The sequence below is a fragment of the Ambystoma mexicanum genome, chromosome 14 (assembly GCF_040938575.1).
Source record: "Ambystoma mexicanum isolate Mex_15411 chromosome 14, UKY_AmexF1_1, whole genome shotgun sequence".
Lineage (NCBI taxonomy): Eukaryota > Metazoa > Chordata > Amphibia > Caudata > Ambystomatidae > Ambystoma > Ambystoma mexicanum.
Genome location: NC_090940.1, coordinates 33331625 through 33359518, shown reverse-complemented (window position 1 = coordinate 33359518; position 27894 = coordinate 33331625).

Below are 27894 nucleotides of genomic sequence, written 5' to 3'. Positions count from 1 at the left end.
TCACTGCCCCAGATCTGAACCTCTCATCAGTGGCGGATGCCTACTAGGTCTGTGCCTTTGCTTTGTGAAGACATGGCCATATGAAGCATAGTTTGAGTGCCCGTTTCAAGTCTTAGGAACCGATTGTGCCAACTGGCGCATCACTAATTTGTAGAATTCTTGGATGATTTTGGACCACCAGGAAAACTTTTTCCTGGTCGGGTAACTATGAATGATGCTTGCAGGCAGCTTTGCCACCAGCTGGCCCTGAAAAGGGCTGTCTTCCGACTTTGCCACTGCGCTGGTTACCATTGCAGCCTATAACACCCCTACTGAACCCTGGGAATAGTGGGATAGAAACTGTGTGACCCTTTAGCTTGGCCCACATTACTAAAGGCAAGGCAGGGATTCCATCGGGTCTGCTGGGTTGCCAACCAAGAACTCTCTCCACTGAAGGGGTGCTTTCTTGCTCCGATTTACCGGCCAAACACAGGGATTGGCATTCTGGACTAGTGGATGATTGGCCCCAGAAAGCCCTTGTGAATTAGCAACCCTTGCAGTGTTGGCATGGCCGCAGGCACACGCTTCCCTTTGCCCCAGAAGAGTCCAGGGTTTTAGCCACCCTTGCAGTGTTGGCATGGTCGCAGCCGCCCTTCACTTTGCCCCCAGAAAGGTCCAGCGTTTAGCCACCCTTGCATTGTTGGCATGGTCGCAGCCACACGCTTCCCTTTGCCCCCAGAAGTCCAGGGTTTAGCCACCCTTGCAGTGTTCGCATGGTCGCAGCCACAAGCTTCCCTTTGCCCCCAGAAGGCCGGGGTTTTGCCACCCTTGCAGTGTTAGCATGATCGAAGCCACATGCTTCCCTTTGCCCCCAGAAGTCCAGGGTTTAGCCACCCTTGCAGTGTTGGCATGGACGCAGCCACACGCTTCCCTTTGCCCCCTGAAGGCCAGGATTTAGCCACCCTTGCAGTGTTGGCATGGTCGCAGCCACACGCTACCCTTTGCCTCCAGAAGGCCAGGGTTTAGCCACCCTTGCAGTGTTGGCATGGTCGCAGCCACACGCTACCCTTTGCCTCCAGAAGGCCAGGGTTTATCCACCCTTGCAGTGTTGGCATGGTCGCAGCCACACGCTTCCCTTTTCCCCCAGAAGGCCATTGTTTAGCCACCCTTGCAGTGTTGGCATGGTCGCAGGCACACGCTTCCCTTTGCCCCAGAAGAGTCCAGGGTTTTAGCCACCCCTGCAGTGTTGGCATGGTCGCAGCCGCCCTTCACTTTGCCCCCAGAAAGGTCCAGGGTTTAGCCACCCTTGCATTGTTGGCATGGTCGCAGCCACACGCTTCCCTTTGCCCCCAGATGGCCAGGGTTTAGCCACCCTTGCAGTGTTTGCATGGTCACAGCCACACGCTTCCCTTTGCCCCCAGAAGGCCAGGGTTTAGCCACCCTTGCAGTGTTGGCATGGTCGCAGCCACATGCTTCAATCTGCCCCCAGAAAGGTCCAGAATTGTAGCCACCCTTGCAGTGTTGGCATGGTCGCAGCCACATGCTTCAATCTGCCCCCAGAAAGGTCCAGAGTTGTAGCCACCCTTGCAGTATTGGCATGGTCGCAGACACCTTCACTCTGCCCCCAGAAAGGTCCAGGGTTGTGGCCACCCTTGCAGTGTTGGCATGGTCGCAACCACACCCTTCACTTTGCCCCCAGAAGACAGGGTTTAGCCACCCTTGCAGTGTTGGCATGGTCGCAGCCACCCTTCACTTTGCCCCCAGAAAAGTCCAGGGTTTAGCCACCCTTGCAGTGTTTGCATGGTTCGCAGCCACACCCTTCACTTTGACCCCAGAAGGCAGGGTTTAGCCACCCTTGCAGTGTTGGCATGGTCGCAGCCACACGCTTCCCTTTTCCCCCAGAAGGCCATTGTTTAGCCACCCTTGCAGTGTTGGCATGGTCGCAGGCACACGCTTCCCTTTGCCCCAGAAGAGTCCAGGGTTTTAGCCACCCCTGCAGTGTTGGCATGGTCGCAGCCGCCCTTCACATTGCCCCCAGAAAGGTCCAGGGTTTAGCCACCCTTGCATTGTTGGCATGGTCGCAGCCACACGCTTCCCTTTGCCCCCAGAAGGCCAGGGTTTAGCCACCCTTGCAGTGTTTGCATGGTCGCAGCCACACGCTTCCCTTTGCCCCCAGAAGTCCAGGGTTTAGCCACCCTTGCAGTGTTGGCATGGTCGCAGCCACACGCTTCCCTTTGCCCCCAGAAGGCAGGGTTTAGCCACCCTTGCAGTGTTGGCATGGTCACAGCCACCCTTCACTTTGCCCCCAGAAAGGTCCAGGGGTAGCCACCCTTGCATTGCTGGCATGGTCACAGCCACACGCTTCCCTTTGCCCCCAGAAGGCCAGGGTTTAGCCACCATTGCAGTGTTGGCATGGTCGCAGCCACATGCTTCAATCTGCCCCCAGAAAGGTCCAGAGTTGTAGCCACCCTTGCAGTGTTGGCATGGTCGCAGGCACACGCTTCCCTTTGCCCCAGAAGAGTCCAGGGTTTTAGCCACCCCTGCAGTGTTGGCATGGTCGCAGCCGCCCTTCACTTTGCCCCCAGAAAGGTCCAGGGTTTAGCCACCCTTGCATTGTTGGCATGGTCGCAGCCACACGCTTCCCTTTGCCCCCAGAAGTCCAGGGTTTAGCCACCCTTGCAGTGTTGGCATGGTCGCAGCCACACGCTTCCCTTTGCCCCCAGAAGGCCAGGGTTTAGCCACCCTTGCAGTGTTGGCATGGTCGCAGCCACACGCTTCCCTTTGCCCCCAGAAGGCCAGGGTTTAGCCACCCTTGTAGTGTTGGCATGGTCGCAGCCACACGATTCCCTATGCCCCCAGAAGGCCAGGGTTTAGCCACCCTTGCCGTGTTGGCATGGTCGCAGCCACACGCTACCCTTTGCCCCCAGAAGGCCAGGGTTTAGCCACCCTTGCAGTGTTGACATGGTCGCAGCCACACGCTTCCCTTTGCCCCCAGAAGGCCAGGGTTTAGCCACCCTTGCAGTGTTGGCATGGTCGCAGCCACACGCTTCCCTTTGCCCCCAGAAGTCCAGGGTTTAGCCACCCTTGCAGTGTTGGCATGGTCGCAGCCACCCTTCATTTTGCCCCCAGAAAGGTCGAGGGTTTTGGCCACCCTTGCAGTGTTGGCATGGTCGCAGCCACACCCTTCACTTTGCCCCCAGAAGGCAGGGTTTAGCCACCCTTGCCGTGTTGGCATGGTCACAGCCACCCTTCACTTTGCCCCCAGAAAGGTCCAGGGTTTAGCCACCCTTGCATTCCTGGCATGGTCACAGCCACACGCTTCCCTTTGCCCCCAGAAGGCCAGGGTTTAGCCACCCTTGCAGTGTTGGCATGGTCGCAGCCACATGCTTCAATCTGCCCCCAGAAAGGTCCAGAATTGTAGCTACCCTTGCAGTGTTGGCATGGTCGCAGCCACATGCTTCAATCTGCCCCCAGAAAGGTCCAGAGTTGTAGCCACCCTTGCAGTGTTGGCATGGTCGCAGACACCTTCACTCTGCCCCCAGAAAGGTCCAGGGTTTTGGCCACCCTTGCAGTATTGGCATGGTCGCAGCCACACCCTTCACTTTGCCCCCAGAAGACAGGGTTTAGCCACCCTTGTAGTGTTGACATGGTCGCAGCCACCCTTCACTTTGCCCCCAGAAAGGTCCAGGGTTTAGCCACCCTTGCAGTGTTTGCATGGTTCGCAGCCACACCCTTCACTTTGCCCCCAGAAGGCAGGGTTTAGCCACCCTTGCAGTGTTGGCATGGTCACAGCCACCCTTCACTTTGCCCCCAGAAAGGTCCAGGGTTTAGCCACCCTTGCAGTGTTGGCATGGTCACAGCCACCCTTCACTTTGCCCCCAGAAAGATCCAGGGGTAGCCACCCTTGCATTGCTGGCATGGTCACAGTCACACGCTTCCCTTTGCCCCCAGAAGGCCAGGGTTTAGCCACCCTTGCAGTGTTGGCATGGTCGCAGCCACATGCTTCAATCTTCCCCCAGAAAGGTCCAGAGTTGTAGCCACCTTTGCAGTGTTGGCATGGTCGCAGACACCTTCACTCTGCCCCCAGAAAGATACAGAGTTTTAGCCACCCTTGCAGTGTTGGCATGGTTGCAGCCACCCTTGCAGTGTTGGCATGGTTGCAGCCACCCTTCACTTTGCCCCCAGAAAGGTCCAGGGTTTTGGCCACCCTTGCAGTGTTGGCATGGTCGCAGCCACCCTTCACTTTGCCCCCAGCTGGCAGGGTTTAGCCACCCTTGCAGTGTTGGCATGGTCGCGGCCACCCTTCACTTTGCCCCCAGAAAGGTCCAGGGTTTAGCCACCCTTGCAGTGTTGGCATGGTTCGCAGCCACACCCTTCACTTTGCCCCCAGAAGGCAGGGTTTAGCCACCCTCGCAGGGTTGGCATGGTCGCAGCCACCCTTCACTTTTCCCCAAGAAGGCCAAGGTTTTGGCCACCCTTGCAGTGTTGGCATGGTCGCAGCCACAATTCAGTTTTCCCCAAGAAGGCCAAGGTTTTGGCCACCCTTGCAGTGTTGGCATGGTTCGCAGCCACACCCTTCACTTTGCCCCCAGAAGGCAGGGTTTAGCCACCCTCGCAGGGTTGGCATGGTCGCAGCCACCCTTCACTTTTCCCCAAGAAGGCCAAGGTTTTGGCCACCCTTGCAGTGTTGGCATGGTCGCAGCCACCCTTCAGTTTGCCCCAAGAAGGCCAGGGTTTTAGCCACCTTGCAGTCGTTCTGTGTTTTTCCCCTAGAGAGCTCTTGGCTAGTAGCCTTCCTGCAGGCTGCCCCTGTACTCTCACGGCTGCGAAGGTTGCGCAGAGTGATGCTGAGTGATGGGGGCGCAGAACTGCGCGCGCCCGCCGCATTGCCAGCGTGGATTAGGGAGATTTGAGCGGCTTTGCGCGCTCGATAACAATCACGGGGGAGAAAGAAGTCGACCCTTTGTGTCCTTCCCGCTTGATTGTTGAAGTTTCTAGTTTTGCTGCGTAAGTCTTCCTCCTGCCCTCTCAGCCCTGGCCCCCTTAAATAATATATGGGGCAGAGCGCCCAGGCACCCTCCCCTCGCTCCACTTGTCAACTCAATTCTGCGAGCTGGCCTCGGCGGCGTTTGCGAGGCGCCACTTCCTCCCCATCAGCGCTGTTTGAGCTCTGCCTGTGGACCGGGGCTTCTGTGTGTGTGTGTGTGTGTGTGTGGGGGTGGGGGGGTCACACATTGCTTCGACAATACATTACTTTGACTTGGAAGCTTTGCAACTTCTCAGCCAGAGACATATAATCCCACTGCAGCAGAGGAGACGGAAGTGGGGATAATGCAAAGGTGCCCGGGCGCGGGGTTCCACTGCTTTTATTTTTTACTGTTAACAGTTCCACTAATTTTTGCAACCATTTTCACTATTCCGGAAGTGTAAGGAAGGAAGAAAGCGGGGCCTGCCATTGGCTTCCGTTGAAGTGTTCGATGTGCAGTCAGATTGAAAAGCAACAGTGTTTTGGGGGCCTCGTACCAGAAGGGACCCGATCAGATTCGAAACACAAGTCAATTATAAACCTCCTTATCCAATTTTGGTAATGTGGACGGAACAGCAGGCTTATCTCCGCAAGGTCATGGATCGTTGGTTAGTTGCAACACAGCAAAACTACAATTATTACCCAATGATAAAGGGGACTGTCCAGTCAAGGTTGTATACAAATATCTAGTTTATTATTATTACAACAGACAGTTCTAGCACATTACAAAATGCAACCCACACTGTAAAGGAACACAGAGGACAGACAGTTTCACGAAGGAAAGGGATGAGCTCTGGATACTGACAGGAGGGTAGTCGGTAAAGCAATCAGTCGTAACTGCTCAACCTTATTTGGTTTCAGCACCAAGAGAGCAAGTGGACGTAAATGTCTCTAGGGGCCATCGGAGAAGGACCAGGGGGACAGAACCACAATGTACCTGGTGCTTGGGATGATTTTGATGCTCGACAAGGTCGAGTCAGTTCCAGGACGCTCTGTAGCTCCTGCGACAGAGTTCAAGATGGGAGACAGCTGTGGGTATCAGGCGGCAGACAGTTCGGCAAGCAAGGCTGGATGGACGGTTGCGGCTCTGGGTAAGAATCATTGTCTCTGTCCTGGTTGTCGTATCTGGAATGCTGGTCGAGGCGTCTTGGACAGCTTTAGTGACTGCAGCGTGACAACCGTCAGTGGTGCAGCGGGTCGCGGTTTGAGGGCTTGACTGCCTCGAAAATTACCTTAAAGGATTGACACTAGTTGATGCTTGTTGTGGCACTCATAGGTTCTTCGCTGGGCTTGTGTTGTCCTTTAAGGCGGACGGCCCAAAGCTGAGGAGAGTATTTGCAGGCAATGACCTTCTCCTTTGTTCAGAGACTCTTTGGCACTTCCCACCTAGGAAGCTTGCTGGCAGAACCCAGCAGGACACGCTGTGTGCTGGCTGGGTACCGGGGCTGGAGCTGCTGGACAGGTCCTCTGAGTTATCTCCCTCTGTTCCCTGTGAGATGTTTAGGGGAGGGATCTTGCTTCCCTCTTGGAACTCTTGGCCTTCTTTTACTGGCGGAAGCTGTAAGGCAGAATGTACCTTCCGCCATTGTCCAAATGAGTCCTTCTTCTTACTCCTTTTGAAGTTGTTGGATGATCTCCCAAAAGAGGAGCTGAATCCTCTTTTCAAGCGGAATGGGCCTAAGTGATTGGTGCAGGCTAAACCTACCTTAATGATACAGTCCTGGGTCCCCACGAACAATCTTCTGTTATGTGTGAAGTCATAACCAGAGTGCTTTGCAATAGGAAAGGTGTGACAACATGTACTACTAAGTCCCACCCATCTTCCTGTCTATTATGGATCAAAGTATCTCTCTGGTTAATTGAGCTAGCTCTCTGTGGTTCCTGATTAAAAGCGACAGGTCACCCTTGAAGCGGCGGTCAGACCAGACTTATTGTGCCCACCAAACCACATAATCATACCTTCCTGAATAGGGTCCCCCTGCGGGGATACCCACTGTAAACAGTTGTCCCAGACATGACATTTCACTTCCCTTGAACTAAGAGGCGGGAGCTGACTTCCGGTTAGCACAGATGCATATCAAAAGGGTGTTGGGTATCCTGTCCTTTGTCAGTCCTACGACCAGGCCTCTTGCAGGCCTGCTTAAATTCTCATCAGTATGCGCTGCCACCAGTAGGGCGGACAAAGGGTAGGGCCGATCCATGTAGGCTTTGTCAGTTAATGAGGCTGGCTATACCAGGAGGAAGGTTTTGCCTTCCCCCTTCTTGAGATGCTTTCATGTACCCGTGGCTGTCACATTCCAGCTGAACATGACAGGAGGGCTGCGCCTGTAGGCTGTGTCCACCCGGAGTACATGTAACTATGTGTTTGTTGGGTGGCGAGCATAGGGAAATGTGTGCAGATTAGCCACACACATTTTCTGGAGGTTGATCTCCCATCATTCGATTTCATTACAAAGTTTCAAAAAAGCCCAGGTGAGCACACACTCCCCGCGCGGATGGTCAAATTCCTCACAGACATCTAGATGTGTGATGGAGGCACCAGAGCGCTTGTTGATCACATGTAGACTGGGTATGAAGGCATTGGAGTACTTGACAATGACATGTAGACTTGGGACGGAGGGATCCGATCACTTGTTGATCACATGTAGACTGGGTATGGAGGGGTTGGAGTACCTGACAATGGCATGTAGATGTGGGATGGAGAGATCCGAGTACTTGTCCATCACATGTAGGCTGGGTATGGATGGATTGGGGTACTTGACGATGACATGTAGACTTGGGACGGAGGGATCCAAGCACTTGTTGATCACATGTAGGCTGGGTATACAGGGATTGGAGTACTTCACAATGGCATGTAGACGTGGGATGGAGGTTCCAGAGCAGTTGTTGATGACATGTAGACTGGGTATGGAAAGATCAGCGCACTTGTTGATCGCATGTAGGCTGGGTATGCAGGGCTTGGAGTACTTGACAATGGCATGTAGACGTGGGATGGAGGCTCCAGAGCACTTGTTGATCACGCTGGGTATGGAGGGATTGGAGTACATGATGATGACATGTAGACGCGGGATGGAGGCACCAGAGCACTTGTTGATCACATGTAGATTAGGGACACAGGGGTTGGAGTATGTGACAATGACATGGTGACGCATGGTGCGGGCGCCAGAGTGTTGTATCCAAAAGAGGGACGAATGACGTGAACTGAGAAGGTACGCTTCTTTATTCAGGAAATAGCCTGGCGCACCACCTGCATCCGCCGCCTGCGCCAACTCACTCTCTCTCAACTGACTCTCACTCCCTCATCATTCCGACAGAACTACTCAGACACTTTCAACCCTAACATTCGATCCCAGGCGGATGCAGGCAGGCGTCATATTATCCATGTAATACATTACAATACAATCCTTCCCCCTTTAGAACGATGAACAGCACAAAAGAAATTTAAGAGCACAGAAATTAAAGAAAACACAACAACCCTTTTCCCCCACCAGTTTGACTGAAAAAACACAAAACTCTAATACATAATATAATCCCTGACCATACTGGACGTTTCCTGGTTCTAATCCTTTGCTCGACTCCACCACACTCCATACCGTCCACATTCATTTCCGCTCCCCTCATAACTAGACCAAACTCCAAACTTCCATCTATGTGCATTTCCTCCTCGAATAACTCAACAGCATTTCTTCCCCCTTCCCTAACCAAACCTTTTCTTCTTGCACACAAATCCGACTCATCCCCTTGCCATCTCCACTTACTAATGTAATCTAAATTTCCGATGGTTCCACCTTGGACTCTGTCTGCGCGTTTAAACACTTCCACTACCTTCACTGAGTCCGAATATTTGGACTCCCCTTTCCTCACAGACCTTCCCTTCTTTATCCTGACAAAGTCACCAGGAACAATTCTCAATCTAGCTACTCCATCATAATCTGCACCATCTTTAAAGTTTCTCTTTGCCCTCCTATGATTAACCCACTCAGGATTCAAAATCGTGTTAGGCTTTCTGCCCCTCATCATCTCAAATGGTGACTTGCCAGTGTCCACTCTGACCGCAATCCTACTACTCCATACTTTCTCCCGCAGGACTTCCTCAACTTGCATATTGTTTCTTAACGCCTGTTCTATGGTCTCCACAATTACTCTGTTGCACCTTTCAACCAGGCCATTAGTTTGGGGATGGTAACAAGCAGAGAACCTGCACTCAATCCCCATACACTTGACAAAATCATCTCTCTGCTCTTGAATTGAACACCATTGTCATTTATCATTAACCTAGGATAACACTCTCTCCTGAAGACCTGCAGCATGAAATTGATGACCTCACGCATATTTACCTTGCTCACTAACTTGACCTCCATCCATTTGGAACAATAATCTACCATGACCACTGCAAACCTCTTTTCATTTGCTAACTCTCTCTCAACTGACTCTCACTCCCTCATCATTCTGACAGAACTACTCCAACACTTTCAACCATGACATTCAAACCCAGGCGGATGCAGGCAGGTGTCACAATATCCATGTAATACATTACAACACAGAGCACTTGTTGATCACATGTAGATTAGGGACGCAGGGGTTTGAGCACCATATTTAGCTTTCAGGCTTCCTGGCGCACTGCTCTTTTAGTTCACTGGCCCTAGAGCAGCCTCCAGTGTGCAGCCGTTTACTACGCAGTGTGTTCTTTGATCCCATTCCGGGTTCCGCACCCTCTGTAGGCTCACCTTCACCAGCCTTGAGTCGTGCCTACACTGGGGCCACCTTCCACGTGGCCCCCGGGTTCGATTATTTTCCACCCTACGCTCTTTGTCATTATGACTCATTTCTTATGTTCTATTCACCTCGAGCGCAATGCTGTATTGCCTGGAGTTGAGAATCTGAAAGAGGGGCTCGGGCTGGGCTCTGCCATCGGCCCATAAAGACTCGTCATTGGATGAGCGTTTTTCTGCTGAGTTTTCTGAAGGGCAACCTAGGGATTCTTGACAGGTGGGTAATAGGGCTGTTCGTCTACACTGGGCGTTAGTTCGAGTGGTGGGATGGCCAGGGACAGAATACGCCTTTGTATTTTCTGTGCAACGAGTCTGTGTAGTGTGGCTCGCTGTTTCTTTTCCTTTGGGGCTGGAGGTGGTGATCACATCGAGGCTCAGTGTCCGCTCTCGTGGGCAGCTCCTCCTTCACCCCTGAATCCTTTTTACTTGTGCTGCCATTGTAAGATGTTACCCACTGTGTTGCTGAATCGGCGGGTCCAGGAAGTTTCTCGCTCCCTTCATTGCAGTGCGAGTTGTGCTCACATAGCCGAAATGTGTTTCGCGCCACCAAGCTCTTGCACAAGGCTGCTTTTAGAGCTTAGACATCGGCATACCTACAGTCAGGGGTGTACAACCAAAAGACCCAGGGTTATAGCCCCCTCAGCCCCCCCACCCCCCTCCAGCAATGCCTCTGCATACAAGCAGTTTAGTGGTACACAGTGCCTGGTGTGATGCATACGACAAGAAATTCAACATATCACACCGCCTTCAACCAAAACGGTTGTTAAACTCAACTGGTTGTCAGTGTTGAAAAAAGCGCTCAGTAAGCGTGCAACATTGTCACGGTAATTATTGAGAAATTGATGGATATGATTTATAATTTCAGAACTCTAAGAATGATTATTCCCTTTGAACATAATACAGTATTGGAAGCGTGAGCTCATACGCGCAGTGGATTCGCAGCCGTTCCCCTCCTAGTGGCAGATTACAGCGCCACGATGGGGGCCTTGCTGACTCCAGGCGCATTACTGGTTGAGTGAAACATTCGTACAGGCACTTTGGTCCAGAAAGTGCACTTAATGAGTGTTCCTCACTTTCCCAGAAATTCCACTGTGCGTCCTGATGCTGGCATCAATTCAAGCACCGTGAAGACTGCAGAATGTGGCCAGTAGAATATCCCTGAGACCATATCGCCCATTCGCTCTCAGCCCAGAGCCCAGTTAAGGCTCTGTAGGTCGCTAGTAGTGTCGGCACAAGCTGGCATGGCCGTAAGTAAGCAGTCGCCACCGGCGCTGGCACGGCGGGTCTACTACCAGAGGGGAGAGGGCTCCATGGGCGGTGCATCACTGCTCTTGTGTTGTACCCAGTGCTTGCAGAGGCCTACTCTGACCCTCCCCCGTTCTATTGCTCCCCGAGCCTGCGTTTCTTCCAGAGATACCGGCCTGTTGGGCATGGCGGACCCTGCCTCTTGCTGCCCCCATTGACTGGTGACCAACAAAGACCTCTTGGCTTGGCCCACTCCCACACCAGGTGACCCTAGAACCCTCGAGTCGCGTGGCGTGAGTGTCCACTGTCAGGATCTTCACATCCCACAGATCACATGTCCAAATTCTGTCCGAGGCTCAGCCTTTTAACCTCCCAGTCTTCCATAGGTGATAAACTATGTACCTTTAGCTGGAAACGCTTTACTTCCACTTATTTAAACACTGGTCTGCACTGCACATTACGTATATTGTCAATTGTATTCATATTTTTAAGACTAGGGCAGAGGTCCCAAGGCGAATTGCTCGCCCTTTCACTGTTGCGCGCCTTGTTCCCGAAGAACGAGTCGCTCCGCGTTCATTCTTATTCTGGGCAGCGCATTTTTTTTATCATACGGCGCAGTCATTAATTTATGGAATCGACGCTGGGAACAGCTTTTGTGATCTCATATTAAATTTTACCCCGAATCCGCCCCTTGGCAAAAATTACTCACATCGTTAAAAAATATTTAATTAGGCTGTAGTTTATCCGCTGCTCACCGGGGAAATGTCGGCATTAATATGATGTGCCGGAATCATCCAGTTCCCCCTTTTTATATTTCAAACCCCCCTCCCCCGAAATCTTTCGCTGTCTGTGCGATGGCTTCTTATATTCAGCATTAAGACCGTGCCAAGTCAAGGGTGTAGCGCCATGAAAGTAGCGCAGGTGGGCCACAGACCTCAGGCGGGGCGCGGTGGCGAGTTGTCTGGTTTTATCACAAGCGGCTCTGCTTGGCAGTTTTTATGTCGTTCCTATTTATTGGTCTTTTTATCTATGTATTAATAATAAAATGCCATCAGACACAGGCTCGCTAATGTAGAAAATATGATATTCCCCAACAGGACGCAATCCAGAAACCCTCGCAGGGTTGGAGTAAAGGCCTGGGGGTGTGGGGCAGATCCTCCCTCCTGGACCAGCCTCTGAAAGCCCTGGGCATTGCACCTTAAGGAAAACTTTCCCCTGCTCCAGAGCCCTATCTCGATCACAGAGCTTGAACAAGTTCTCTCTGGAGAGCCATAGATAGGCCTGTATTTAAAGAAACATTTCCCTGCTCGAGAACCCTACCTGGATCCCAGAGCTTGAACAAGTTCCCTCTAGAGGTCTATAGATAGCTTTATATTTAAAGAAACCTTTCCCCTGCTCGAGAACCCTACCTGGATCCCAGAGCTTGAACAAGTTCTTGCTGGAGATCCATAGCAAGGCCTGTATTTAAAGAAATGTTTTCCCAGATCCAGAACCCTACCTGGATCCCAGATTTTGAACAAGTTCTCCCTGGAGATCCATATATAGCTTTATATTTAAAGAAACATTTCCCCTGCTCCAGAACCCTACTTGGATCCCAGAGCCTGAACAAGTTCTCTCTGGAGATGGCCCCCATTACAACACCGGCGCTAAACCATGGCGCTATTAGCACCATGGTTGCTGCCGGTATTGTAACGAGTCCGCCATGGTGAAATGCGGAAGTACCACCCCATTCCAAGGTTGGCGGGGCGGTACTTCCTCATTTCACCATGGCCCTTCCCCATTCCCATTTTTGCCCCATAGGGCATAATGGGAATGGGGAAGGCGGTAATTACGTTACCACAAATTGCGGTACCGTAATTAGCACCAAGGTCCCTTTGCGGGTCCATTACTTAATGGCTGGTAAAACCAGCCGTTAAGGTGGGAACCCGCAAAGGGACCTCGTAATCAGGCGCTAAGGGATTACTGGTACCGTACCTTTACCGGTACCGGTAATCCCTTAGCGCCAGGGTCGTAACGAGGCCCATAGATAGGATGGTACTTAATCTATATAAAACCTGAATATTCACAAATCTGCAATGTATTGTGAAATGGACCCTATAGAAAGTAGTCCACTGTTTACAGGGAAAGGAGCTCAGAGATTGAATACATCACCTTGGTCTCAGTAGAAGTAGAAGCTTCCCGAAGGGTACTTCACCATGAGCAAGGTCCTTGAGATGATCTAGGGTGAGGGTCTAGGCTGCAGGACACCTAGGAGTACTGCCTCTGCACTCCACGAGAGCTGGAATACAAGGAAGGGCTTGCCGGGCCCCTGGTCAGAATGAAGGGCTTTCCAGAGAGGGAAGGGACTGCTCGATCATAACGAGCAGGTGCACTCTAGGAATCTGAGTGGATCCCCCACCATAGCACAATCTGCAAACTAGCTAGCGTGGAGCAGCACCCCCCACAGTGCTCGAAGTGAGTGGGCGCAGTGCTCCTCTACTTTTTAAATAAAGTTCTACTGTTCCTACCGTCCCGTAAGTGAAGCCGCTGCCTCCCACAAGTTATGAGCTATGGTACAGAGTTTCTAGTTTTCCCTCCCTTGTTTTTCCATAGTACGATCGGGCATCACAACCTTGTAGCTCCAATGATAGCCCCCAACATACCTTGTGATCCTGATCCACCAGAACTAGGTTCTCCACCAATGCACACCCAAAGGGTAGATGGACACGAGCAAGCACAGGCAAAAAAGGGAGGTGGAGCAGCTTGCAGAGAAAGAAGCAGGAGTAGGGAGAGAGAAGCTCACGCTGATCAACCCGCCGGGCTGTCATTGCCACACCTCACCTCCACTGAGTTAGCTAGAGAGTGGCTTGCCCCAACCTGTTAGCATGCAAGGCAGGCCATCCACATTGGCATTCCAGGGCCCAGCCAGTGCACAGCAGACATTCTGCACACTTAGCAGATCGTCTAGGGGATGAGTGATCAAGACGACACATGAAGCATAATGGAGACCCTTTCTAAAGTACCCAGAGCACTGCTCTACCATTGGCCACTGCTTTCCCTCTGTGCCCACATCCGGGATAGTTTGTTTACACATGGGAATAGTTCATTACGCGCAACTGTCTCTAGATACATGAAGGGCTGCCCCATCTCTTGGTGTTCCTTCGGTCTCGCAGCTCAGCCTCCTCCTCTGAAGCATCTTCTTAACAGGGAAGTAGCTTCTCGTGCTTGGTCTCTGTAGCATGAGGGCAGCACACAACGATTCACTAAACCCTGGGCTGTTGCTCATTCTAAAGGCCATGGCTGAGCACAGATGGAGTCATAACGGGCAGATGAAAGCTGGCCTGACCCATATTTCAATAGTGCCTTTTTATCTCGATGTCATTGCCATAGTTGCAATGTATTGGCATGGATTGCGCTGGCACAAAAGCAGCTAATGCATTCAGTGCATTGGATCAATATGCCCTGCCCCCATTGGTGACCTGGTTTATTTTGTACATAACCCACTTGACCCATCTGGCTTAGTACAAGGCCTGCCCCTGCTCTTAATAATATAGAATGTTACGGTTTGCCACTTCCTGCTAGGTATCTGCCAGAGCTGGCACATGACCTTGCTATACTTCGCAATGAAGGCGCAGGACACCCCTGACTTCACTGCATGCTCCAGGCCATTGGTTATGCCGGAGAGACTGAGGAAGGAGGGCGGAACCTTGTTTTGCTCTTCTATTTCGCTCCTCTTGCTATTGATGTGTAAGCTTTGTGGAAAGCTGCAGAGTGCCAACTATGGCATTCGAGGAGGTGTGGGTTAGTGCCCCTAATCTCGCCGGCTCAACTCAACCCCACCCAAAAGTAATTTTTCCTACTGTGCCAAAAGGTTAGCTCTGGGGCAACACGTTTGTCTTGGAAGCAAGACATTGCAGAGCAGCACAGGTTCGAATCCTGGTCCTGCACTTAAAGACTGGTGTCCGGGATCCACTTAGCCCATCCATTTTAACAGGGGCCCGTCGTTGGTTGGCCCCTTGGTGGATGGAGACCTCAGTTGGCTGACTGTGCTGAATGCCTTGGGGTCATTATTGACCATTATCTCTCCTTCCTGCAACTTATCAACAAACACAAGCAAACCACTTGGTATCAAATAGGACTCCTCCAGAAAGTAAACAGACCAGGCCCCAGTAATGCCCTCCTCACCAGTATCCCAGCCTCTATACTAGCCTCCCTCTAGACCATCTAACACTCACTGCACGCCTCAGAATGGCAACCAAGAAATGTAACCACATCTTCCCCATCCTGAGAGCCTGGCACTGGCTAGCCATGCCAGCCAAGATACCCTTCCAAACCTCCTGCTTCACATATACAGCAACTACTGCCCCAGCCACAAAACATGCAGGCACCTTCTCTCGCTATGCCCAAAGGTACTGCAGCACGGTTCCATTTGCAATCTTGGCCGCTCCAATGGTCCCACAGTTCAGGGAGACACTCTGGGGGTCACTTAGAACGTGCTACTCCAAGGTGTATACCACCTATGTGCTGTGGAATATCCAAGCTACTGTCGGTAGCTTCCCTTCCAGCTACCTCTGCTAACTTCAAGTGACTTGAACAGTGCTCTTTTGCCTCCTTGCTAGCTTTGGGTATACAGACTTAAATACAAAAAATAGAAATGCTTACTGCAAGCCCGCAGTCTGCAACCTATGGCTCTCCAGATGTGTTGGGCTACAACTGCCCTCAGCCCTAGTCAGCATACTCAATGGTGAGGGATCTTGAGGGTCGTAGTCCAAAACATCTGGTGGTCCATATGTTGCATATCCCTGCAGTAGACACATCGGGCCCTCTGAGTGCTCCTGAATTATTACTTGCTTGTGATCACGTGAACGCTACTGGTGTTACTCGGCTTGACCTGGGAAATCACCACATGGCTGACTCCCTGCACAATCCAAATTACTCCGTGAGGACACGTCCAAGTGGCCTCGCCAGTGCCAGTAGCGAGAGTAGTGGATCCTCCATGCAAGACACGTGATCCGCCGATGTTGTTGCGCCTCTTATTCTGAAGCTTTAGTGCCTCCTCCAGGCCCTAGAGTGACTCCCGGAGCTGCTTGTAATACTGGGGTAGTAACATGGAATTCCCTGCGACTGCCCTTTCCCTTATGCACTAAGGGTGTTGCATGCAACTCCATTGAAATGCCCCAAGTGAAGAGGTTGGTTATATGTGACTTCCTGGAGATGTCACTAGTGCGAAGGTTGATTTTATGTCACTCCCTGCAGATGTCACTAGTACAAAGTTTGGTTATATGTCACTCCCTGGAGATGTCACTAGTGCGAAGGTTGGTTATGTATGACTTCCTGGAGGAGTCACTAGTACGACGGTTTATTTTATGTCACTCCCTGCAGATGTCACTAATACAAAGGTTGGTTATATGTGACTCTTTGGAGAGGTCACTAGTACGACGGTTGGTTTTATGTGACTGTCTGGAGGGGTCACTAGTACGAAGATTGGTTATATGTGACTGTCTGGAGGGGTCACTAGTACGAAGGTTGGTTATATGTTCCTCTATGGAGGGGTCACTAGTACAAAGGTTGGTTATATGTCACTCTCTGGAAGGGTCACTAGTATGAATGTTGGTTATATGTCACTCCCTGGAGATGTCACTAGTGCGAAGGTTGATTTTATGTCACTCCCTGCAGATGTCACTAGTGTGAAGGTTGATTTTATGTCACTCCCTGGAGATGTCACTAGTGCGAAGGTTGGTTATATATGACCCTCTGGAGGGGTCACTAGTATGAAGGTTGGTTATATGTGACTCTTTGGAGAGGTCACTAGTACGAAGGTTGGTTATATGTGACTGTCTGGAAGGGTCACTAGTACGAAGGTGGTTATATGTGCTTCTAAGGAGGGGTCACTAGTACAAAGGTTGGTTATATGTCACTCTCTGGAAGGGTCACTAGTATGAATGTTGGTTATATGTCACTCCCTGGAGATGTCACTAGTGCGAAGGTTGATTTTATGTCACTCCCTGCAGATGTCACTAGTGTTAAGGTTGATTTTATGTCACTCCCTGGAGATGTCACTAGTGCGAAGGTTGGTTATATATGACCCTCTGGAGGGGTCACTAGTACGAAGGTTGGTTATATGTGCCTCTATGGAGGGGTCACTAGTACAAAGGTTGGTTATATGTCACTCTCTGGAAGGGTCACTAGTATGAATGTTGGTTATATGTCACTCCCTGGAGATGTCACTAGTGCGAAGGTTGATTTTATGTCACTCCCTGCAGATGTCACTAGTGTTAAGGTTGATTTTATGTCACTCCCTGGAGATGTCACTAGTGCGAAGGTTGGTTATATATGACCCTCTGGAGGGGTCACTAGTATGAAGGTTGGTTATATGTGACTCTTTGGAGAGGTCACTAGTACGAAGGTTGGTTATATGTGACTGTCTGGAAGGGTCACTAGTACGAAGGTGGTTATATGTGCTTCTATGGAGGGGTCTCTAGTACAAAGGTTGGTTATATGTCACTCTCTGGAAGGGTCACTAGTATGAAAGTTGCTTATATGTGGCTCTCAGAAGATGTCATTAGTGCGAAGGTTAGTTATATGTGATCTATAGAGCAAAGGTTGCATTCACATTGCGCACAAATCACAAAAGTCCATGCGTAAGTTGCATGTATTTAATTGAGTGTAGGTCAGCCTGACACGTGTTTCGAGCCATGTGCTCTTCCTCCGAGGCTTATGTAGTCTTGGTTTCAATCAGTTGTCGAGTCACCATGGTCGCACTCAGTGTGCAAGCTGTCATCTATATGAACCACTCTTCAGTGATTCCATTCAATGGGTAATGGTAATTACCAGCCTTTCAGCGTGTGATCACATTACCTATTGAATGGAATCACGCAACAGCGGTTTATATAGATGACATCTTGCACAATAAGTGCGCCCATGGTCACTCGACAACTGATTGAAACCAAGACTACATAATCATGCAACTTACACATGGACTTTTGTGATTTGTGCGCAGTATGAATGCAACCTTTGCTCTATAACTTACAAATTGTGGCAAGCTTGGCAGGCGACCCACACCTTGCATTTACTCGCAGCAAAATCCACTTCTAAAATAATAGTACAAGCGTGCAGGTTTTCAAATTTCTCCTTCTGCCAAGCTATCTCAGTTGGTTATATATGACCCCCTTAAGTTGCCACTGGATTTAACACAGCAGCTGTTCCCCTACTAGGGTTGGTTACATTTGATTCAATGATCTCTCCACAATACTAGCGTTGGCGATGTGTGACTCCCTGCGGCGACCCTAGTTACAAGGTCAGTGAAATGTGACTCGCTGGGTTTGTCCCTAGTACTAAGGTTGGGTAATTGTGACTCCCTGAGACTATCTCAAGTGATCTGGTTGGTTATCTGTGACTCCGCGGGGCTGTCCCAAGTGCTGTGGTTGGGTAATTGTGACTCTTCAGGGATAATCCCTTTGTGAGGTTTCCATGTGTGTCACTCGTCAGATAAATCTGCAGTGCACTTATACTGAGACTGCAGCCTGCTCACTGCTTTCTTGCGTGCACTGAACACACACTGAGCTGGAAGTTACATGAAATCACACTCAGCTTGGAGCGAACACACGTAGGGCTAGGTTCAGGGTAAGGCACAACACAACTTGTGCAATCTCCCCGCTCTCCCACCACATCAGACTTGAACGTACCCAGATTTGCTAGAAAGAGAGTTGGGGGCTCCTGCTTCACCACCATCGCTCCCACACTCTGGAACGCCCCCCCTCATCAGACCCAAGACAAACCTGCCTATGCACTGTTCCGTAAGAAAGTAAAACCTCACTGCTTAACAAATACCTGTAAACAATTTGTACTGCCCTGCCTACTCTGAACCTGTCCCACATTCTATGGTGTAAAGCAACTACCATAGTCTTTATGACTCACACTCTATGGTGTGATGCAACTACCATAGTCTTTATGACTCACACTCTATGGTGTGATGCAACTACCATATTCTTTATGACTCACACTCTATGGTGTGATGCAACTACCATAGTCTTTATGACTCACACTCTATGGCGTGATGCAACTTCCATAGTCTTTATGACTCACACTCTATGGTGTGATGCAACTACCATAGTCTTTATGACTCACACTCTATGGTGTGATGCAACTACCATAGTCTTTATGACTCACACTCTATGGTGTGATGCAACTACCATAGTCTTTATGACTCACCCTCTATGGTGTGATGTAATTACCATAGAGTTTCCATCGAGGCCTAACTATGTACTTTAGCGCTGTGATACCTCCGTGTCTGAGTGCTATGAATAAATAAAATATAAATAAAAGGCAAGTCTAGGTGCACCCAGAAGTGCACATTCACCAGCCTGGAGTGCTCATTCACTGGCCTGGAGTTCACATTCACCAATATGGAGTATACATTGACCTTCACCAACATGGACATTCACCAGCATGGAGTGCACGTTCACCGCCTGGAGTGCACGTTCACCAGCCTGGAGTGCACGTTCACCAGCCTGGAGTGCACGTTCACCGGCCTGGAGTGCACGTTCACCAGCCTGGAGTGCAAGTTCACTGGCCTGGAGTGCAAGTTCACTGGCCTGGAGTGCACGTTCACCGGCCTGGAGTGCACGTTCACCGGCCTGGAGTGCTCATTCACCAGCATGGAGTGCACGTTCACTGGCCTGGAGTGCACGTTCACCGGCCTGGAGTGCACGTTCACCAGCCTGGAGTGCACGTTCACTGGCCTGGAGTGCACATTCACCGGCCTGGTGTGCCCATTCACCTGCCTGGTGTGCCCATTCACCTGCCCGGTGTGCCCATTCACCGGCCTGGAGTGCACGTTCACCAGCCTGGAGTGCAAGTTCACTGGCCTGGAGTGCACGTTCACCAGCATGGAGTGCACGTTCACCAGCATGGAGTGCACGTTCACCGGCCTGGAGTGCAAGTTCACTGGCCTGGAGTGCACGTTCACCAGCATGGAGTGCACGTTCACCAGCATGGAGTGCACGTTCACCGGCCTAGAGTGCAAGTTCACCGGCCTGGAGTGCACGTTCACCAGCATGGAGTGCACGTTCACCAGCATGGAGTGCACGTTCACCGGCCTGGAGTGCATGTTCACCAGCCTGGAGTGCACGTTCACCAGCATGGAGTGCACGTTCACCGGCCTAGAGTGCAAGTTCACTGGCCTGGAGTGCACGTTCACCAGCATGGAGTGCACATTCACCGGCCTGGTGTGCCCATTCACCTGCCTGGTGTGCCCATTCACCTGCCTGGAGTGCCCATTCACCTGCCTGGTGTGCCCATTCACCGGCCTGGTGTGCCCATTCACCTGCCTGGAGTGCCCATTCACCTGCCCGGTGTGCCCATTCCCCGGCCTGGAGTGTCCATTCACCGGCCTGGAGTGCCCATACACCAGCATGGAGTGCACGTTCCCCGGCCTGGAGTGCACGTTCACCCGCCTGGAGTGCACGTTCACTGGCCTGGAGCGCACGTTCACCAGCCTGGAGTGTTCATTCACCAGCCTGAAGTGCACGTTCACTGGCCTGGAGTGCCCGTTCACCAGCCTGGTGTGCACGTTCACCTGCCTGGTGTGCCCATTCACCTGCCTGGAGTGCCCATTCACCTGCCTGGTGTGCCCATTCACCGGCCTGGTGTGCCCATTCACCTGCCTGGAGTGCCCATTCACCGACCTGGAGTGCCCATTCACCTGCCTGGTGTGCCAATTCACTGGCCTGGAGTGCCCATTCACCTGCCTGGTGTGCCCATTAACTGGTCTGGAGTGCCCATTCACCGGCCTGGAGTGCCCATTCACCGACCTGGAGTGCCCATTCACCGGCCAGGAGTGCCCATTCACTGGCCTGGAGTGCCCATTCACCTGCCTGGTGTGCCCATTCACCGACCTGGAGTGCCCATTCACCGGCCTGGAGTGCCCATACACCAGCATGGAGTGCACGTTCCCCGGCCTGGAGTGCACGTTCACCAGCCTGGAGTGCACGTTCACTGGCCTGGAGCGCACGTTCACCAGCCTGGAGTGTTCATTCACCAGCCTGGAGTGCACGTTCACTGGCCTGGAGTGCACGTTCACCAGCCTGGTGTGCACATTCACCTGCCTGGTGTGCCCATTCACCTGCCTGGAGTGCCCATTCACCTGCCTGGTGTGCCCATTCACCGGCCTGGTGTGCCCATTCACCTGCCTGGAGTGCCCATTCACCGACCTGGAGTGCCCATTCACCTGCCTGGTGTGACCATTCACTGGCCTGGAGTGCCCATTCACCTGCCTGGTGTGCCCATTCACTGGCCTGGAGTGCCCATTCACCGGCCAGGAGTGCCCATTCACCGACCTGGACTGCCCATTCACTGGCCAGGAGTGCCCATTCACTGGCCTGGAGTGCCCATTCACCTGCCTGGTGTGCCCATTCACCGGTCTGGAGTGCCCATACACCAGCATGGAGTGCACGTTCCCCGGCCTGGAGTGCACATTCACCAGCCTGGAGTGCACGTTCACCTGCCTGGTGTGCCCATTCACCGGCCTGGAGTGCCCATTCACCTGCCTGGTGTGCCCATTCACTGGCCTGGAGTGCCCATTCACCTGCCTGGTGTGCCCATTCACTGGCCTGGAGTGCCCATTCACCGGCCAGGAGTGCCCATTCACCGACCTGGAGTGCCCATTCACCGGCCAGGAGTGCCCATTCACTGGCCTGGAGTGCCCATTCACCTGCCTGGTGTGCCCATTCACCGGCCTGGAGTGCCCATACACCAGCATGGAGTGCACGTTCCCCGGCCTGGAGTGCACATTCACCAGCCTGGAGTGCACGTTCACCTGCCTGGTGTGCCCATTCACCGGCCTGGAGTGCCCATTCACTGGCCAGGAGTGCCCATTCACCTGCCTGGTGTACCCATTCACCTGCCTGGTGTGCCCATTAACTGGCCTGGAGTGCCCATTCACCTGCCTGGTGTGCCCATTCACCGGCCTGGAGTGCCCATTCACCTGCCTGGTGTGCCCATTCACCGGCCTGGCGTGCCCATTCACCGGCCAGGAGTGCCCATCCAAAGCGCGCTTGGACCTCAGAGCTGCTTTACCTTCAGTTTAAATTCAGAAATAAGAAAACATCTGCTCGCCAAATGTGTGTCGGCTGGACCATGACTGGCCAACTGTGGCTGGATAAATATGTATGCAGCAGAGTGGTTTTTTTAAGACACCCGCAGTTCTGGGGTTCTAATCTCTGCGGAGTGTGCAGCATGTTCTCGTGAAGAGGAGGGGGTGCCGTTTACAGCTACTTATGGGTGTGTGGCGTCGGGGAGGCCCCACCCGCAGGGGCAGCCGACACATCGCATGTGCACACACAGAAACCTAGACAGGTTTCTGTGTGTGCTTATGCACGAAAGAGACTACAACTTGGGTTTGCAATGTGCCGCAAGCAGCCTTACTATTAATGTCAGAGGCCCTTTGTCTAGAATGGAAAAGCCCCCTTTAGCTGCCGCCAGGACGTGTCCCACATCTGCGCCATAACCACCTGCTTGCATCCACTGAGGGTCAGTACTGGTCACCCGCCAGGACGGAGGCCGCCATGTCCCATATCTGCGCCATAACCACCTGCTTGCATCCACTGAGGGTCAGTACTGGTCACCCGCCAGGGCGGAGGCCGCCATGTCCCATATCTGGGCCATACCCACGTGCTTGCATCCATTGAGGGTCAGTACTGGTCACCCGCCAGGACGGAGGCCGCCGTGTCCCACATCTGGGCCCACCTGCTTGCATCCACTGAGGGTCAGTACTGGTCACCCGCCAGGACGGAGGCCGCCGTGTCCCACATCTGGGCCCACCTGCTTGCATCCAGCGAGGGTCAGTACTGGTCACCCGCCAGGACGGAGGCCGCCGTGTCCCACATCTGGGCCATACCCACGTGCTTGCATCCATTGAGGGTCAGTACTGGTCACCCGCCAGTACGGAGGCCGCCGTGTCCCACATCTGGGCCCACCTGCTTGCATCCACTGAGGGTCAGTACTGGTCACCCGCCAGGACGGAGGCCGCCGTGTCCCACATCTGGGCCCACCTGCTTGCATCCAGCGAGGGTCAGTACTGGTCACCCGCCAGGACGGAGGCCGCCGTGTCCCACATCTGGGCCATACCCACGTGCTTGCATCCACTGAGGGTCAGTACTGGTCACCCGCCAGGACGGAGGCCGCCGTGTCCCACATCTGCGCCATAACCACCTGCTTGCATCCACTGAGGGTCAGTACTGGTCACCCGCCAGGACGGAGGCCGCCGTGTCCCACATCTGCGCCATAACCACCTGCTTGCATCCACTGAGGGTCAGTACTGGTCACCCGCCAGGACGGAGGCCGCCGTGTCCCACATCTGCGCCATAACCACCTGCTTGCATCCATTGAGGGTCAGTACTGGTCACCCGCCAGGACGGAGGCCGCCGTGTCCCACATCTGGGCCCACCTGCTTGCATCCACTGAGGGTCAGTACTGGTCACCCGCCAGGACGGAGGCCGCCGTGTCCCACATCTGGGCCCACCTGCTTGCATCCAGCGAGGGTCAGTACTGGTCACCCGCAAGGACGGAGGCCGCCGTGCCCCACTTCTGGGCCCTACCCACCTGCTTGTATCCAGCTGAGGGTCAGTACTGGTCACCCGCCAGGATGGAGGCAGCCGTGCCCCACTTCTGGGCCATACCCACCTGCTTGCATTCAGCTGAGGGTCAGGACTGGTCACCCGCCAGGATGGAGGCCGCCGTGCCCCACTTCTGGGCCATACCCACGTGCTTGCATCCAGCATCCAGCTGAGGGTCATTACTGGTCACCCGCCAGGATGGAGGCCGCCGTGCCCCACTTCTGGGCCATACCCACCTGCTTGCATCCAGCTGAGGGTCAGTACTGGTCACCCGCCAGGACGGAGGCCGCCGCGTCCCACGTCTGCGCCATACCCACGTGCTTGCATCCAGCTGAGGGTCAGTACTGGTCACCCGCCAGGACGGAGGCCGCCGCGTCCCACGTCTGCGCCATACCCACGTGCTTGCATCCAGCATCCAGCTGAGGGTCAGTACTGGTCACCCGCAAGGACGGAGGCCGCCGTGCCCCACTTCTGGGCCCTACCCACCTGCTTGTATCCAGCTGAGGGTCAGTACTGGTCACCCGCCAGGATGGAGGCCGCCGTGCCCCACTTCTGGGCCATACCCACGTGCTTGCCTCCAGCATCCAGCTGAGGGTCATTACTGGTCACCCGCCAGGATGGAGGCCGCCGTGCCCCACTTCTGGGCCATACCCACGTGCTTGCATCCAGCTGAGGGTCAGTACTGGTCACCCGCTAGGACGGAGGCCGCCGTGCCCCACTTCTGGGCCATACCCAGCTGAGGGTCAGTGCTCCTCACTTCATAACTGTGTTTCGTTCAATAGGCCTGACCACTCTAAGTAGCACAGAAGTAGCACTTCACTCCATGGGTTAAACCAAGTGGGTGGCACCGAAGAACTTCTTGGCACTGGGTAGGAGCGGTACTTGGCCTCTCTGGCCTTACCCTTTAAGCAACCAAATAGCGCCTCAACTAGGACTTCCCCTTGTCCGTCTGTGGCTTCAATCGAACTCACTCATCTGCAATACTCCTGGGCAATAGCGCCCCCGGTGGGAGCAGTGGAGTAACTTTGCTGAAAATGTTGGAGGGGGGGGCATAACATCTGAAGAAAAGGTGCCCCAGCCAAATGAATGGGGACAAAATTGTGTGCCATGAAAGTTGGGGGGGGGACAAACACCCCTGTCCCCCCCTAAAATTACACGCATGGGTGGGAGGCGAGTTCCAAATACCCTACCCAACATATTTTAGGACTGGTGTAATTGTATATACGAACTCCAGTCCTAGAGTAATGGGGGGAAGTGTTGGAAAGTGCATTTAAATAAAAGAATTTAATTTTCTTTATTTATCTAAAATACTTTCGTTATTGTTTCATTCTTTATAAAGACTGCATTCCGTGAATAAGCCCATGGCTCTTGGGGTGGCACACCCCACAAGCCACCCCACATTGCTGAGACTCCCAGGGCTCGCAACATCTCACCCCCTTGCGCAGTAGGGGAGATGATGGAGCTTGAGTGCCTTGCAGTTATCTGCTGCCACGAGGCACATTTCATTGTCCGTCCTCATACGCAGTATATTTTATTTAGTTCTTTTTTTATTTTGGTCTGTCACCCACAGTTCGCATGTTTAAAATTGAAATCAGGAAGATTTCACACCAACTCCAGATAGGGGTGCTTCTTCTAAAGACATGACCCGCTCCCCACAATGAAACAGTGGGTATATATATTGTATTCCTGTGTTAGGCAAGTATTGGTGTAGTAACCCTGTGGGAGATTACAAACTTGTCCTCTTGGTATTAGGTATTAGGTAACCCACTGTTTGGTATAGGCCTGTACTACACAAGTTGGTAGTGTGACTGAGCAGCCAGGCTTGTCTCAAGAGGGGTAAATGGGAGCTGTAGCAATGACATTTGCAAATACAAGTAACACTTTAATTCAAGGTTGTAATTATAAATAGTTATTTATTTAACAGTAGTTTTTTAAATAAGCATTCTTTAAAAAGGGCAATATATGTAACTATCAAATATACTTTAAAATACTCTTCCATAATCAACACACAGCTAGTAGATACTCTTTAGAGATGCTTCTTACACACTTCATACACCCGGAGGTGAGTTCACTAACTAGGACAGTGATGGCCTTTATATATCACTAGTACACTTTGTAGATTCTGAGGTTTGTAGAAAGGAAAGGTTAAGGGAAGGAAACAGGTTCAACAGGTTCTCAGAGCATGTGAGCACTTAAATCTTCCAATGAAGTCTAGACAAAAACCTTTCCCAGCAATAATAGTTTAAAACCATAGTTATCACCTCTAAGGAACAGTAAATATCAAAGTCAAGTGGACTGGAAGAGTCTGCAGGGAGCCAGGCAAGCCAAAGGCAATTGGAGCACAGTCTATGGAGCTGAGGCACTTCTTAGATAACAAAGTCTTACACAAAGTTAGAGAGTTTGTTGAAGAAAAATCACTGTAGGGTCACTAGCTGTTACACTTGTGAAGGGTAGAGAGGAAATCAACTCTAACAAAGCAGCTACTGCAAGTCTCAACTGAGAAGAGCAAAGCAACAGACATTGGGGTAAGTACCCCAAGTCGGAACAGTACCTTTGGTTAGAAGGAGAGTGGTCCAGCTGGCTTCTGTCTGGTTGCAGTGATGCAGATCCTGGGTTCCTGGGCCTCAGTTGTGGGTACAAGAGGGAGGACCTCTGGATGACTCCTGCGGCAGCGATTCAGAGGTTGGTGGCAGCTACGGGCTCTTTTCAGATCAGCAGCACTTTACGGTTTCAGCGCTCGGTAAACAGCACCACTGCAGATCTTGTACACCGGTTGGCCTTCCTTCACTCCTTGAATCCTGCACTCTGGTGAGGGGACTGAAACTCTGGTCGTTCTGCTTCTGGTGGGTCCTGGGGAGACTTCTGCCGGATTGCAGACGTTGCACTCGACTATGAATTGTTTGACCTCTGGCACTCGGTCCCTGCAGCCGCAAAGAAGTACAGCCAGTCAGGGAAGATGGCCCAGTGGAGTTCGTCTCGGGGTTAGTTGGTCCCACTAACCCAAGGGAAGAAGTCGTCCCTTCCGGAGCTTCTCTTGTCGATCAGAAAAAGGAGTTTCAGCACTTCTTCAGAACTTCCGCAGTTTCTTCATCAGGTGTTCTGCCCAGTGGTCGACTCTGCCTCTAGTCCCAAAACCCTTGCCTTTTAAGAAGGTTTCTCCCATTCATGCACAGCCTAGCTATTACTCAAACAACACGCCAGCTAGCCAATCGGGACTGGGTGCATTCAGGCATTCACAAAGACAAAGGACAGGGGAGTTTCATGAACCTCCCTCACTTCCTGACCTTCCAGACACACTGGAGCCAGAGGCGGGCTTCAAGGCTGGAGACTGCCAAAAGCAAAATGAACAAAGGGCTCAAACCTGGCTTGGCACACAGAGTAAGACCCAAGAAAGACCTCACAAACAGAAAATGGTGAAAAAAGACTGGGGCCATTTTTACAAAATGATCACCCAAGGGTGCTATACTGCAGCTGAGGATTCAGCCTGCAGGAGAAAACTACAATGGTCGGAAAATTAAACCACTGCCACCAGCCATTGTAAGTAGTGAGGGTATCATAAAAAATGTTACATGAGTAAGTAGAATAATGGGCTACTAGGTAACCCACAAGCATTTCACATAAGATGGGGTGTGCTGGACCTACAAAGAGAAAAGGTAAGTCAAGTCAATTTCACTTTACTATTCTTTGGAACAGTAGTTCACACAAGAAAAGGTATTTAAACCTTAGGAGAAATCTAAAGGATTTCTCTGTGACACTGCACTGAAGGTGCTGTTTCTACCATACAAAATGTAGATGCTTATGGAGTTTATCATACTCCAAAAACAAAAGAAACACATACTCCAAATCAGGTCAAAACACATGAGAGAGAAAAAGGGCTCACTCACTCCAGGGTTAAAATTAAAATGTCCTAAAGTCCAGCAAAAAAGCTGGGGGTCTCTAAGGTTGAAGGGAATTAGCACAGAAATTAGAATTCTCCCCAACATCCTGTCATATCGAAAGGTATAGTATGTGTTTTAAAAATAAATGTGTATTTGCCACTCTTCTCTCACTAGTCCGGTGGGTGCTTGTGCAATATGTCTCACGGTGTTGGTGATAGCCAGCGATGTGGGGCGTCTTATGGAGTAGGCCGCTGCAAACTTAAGCTCGGCCCATCACCGCCGCAACAACCGTCTCCTTTGCACCAGGAATTGCAGAGTGACGAGGGGTGTGACTGAGCTGGTCTGGTGATGAAACGAGGCTTCCCAATGTGTGAGAGCGCTCCAGAGGACAATTGAATTAC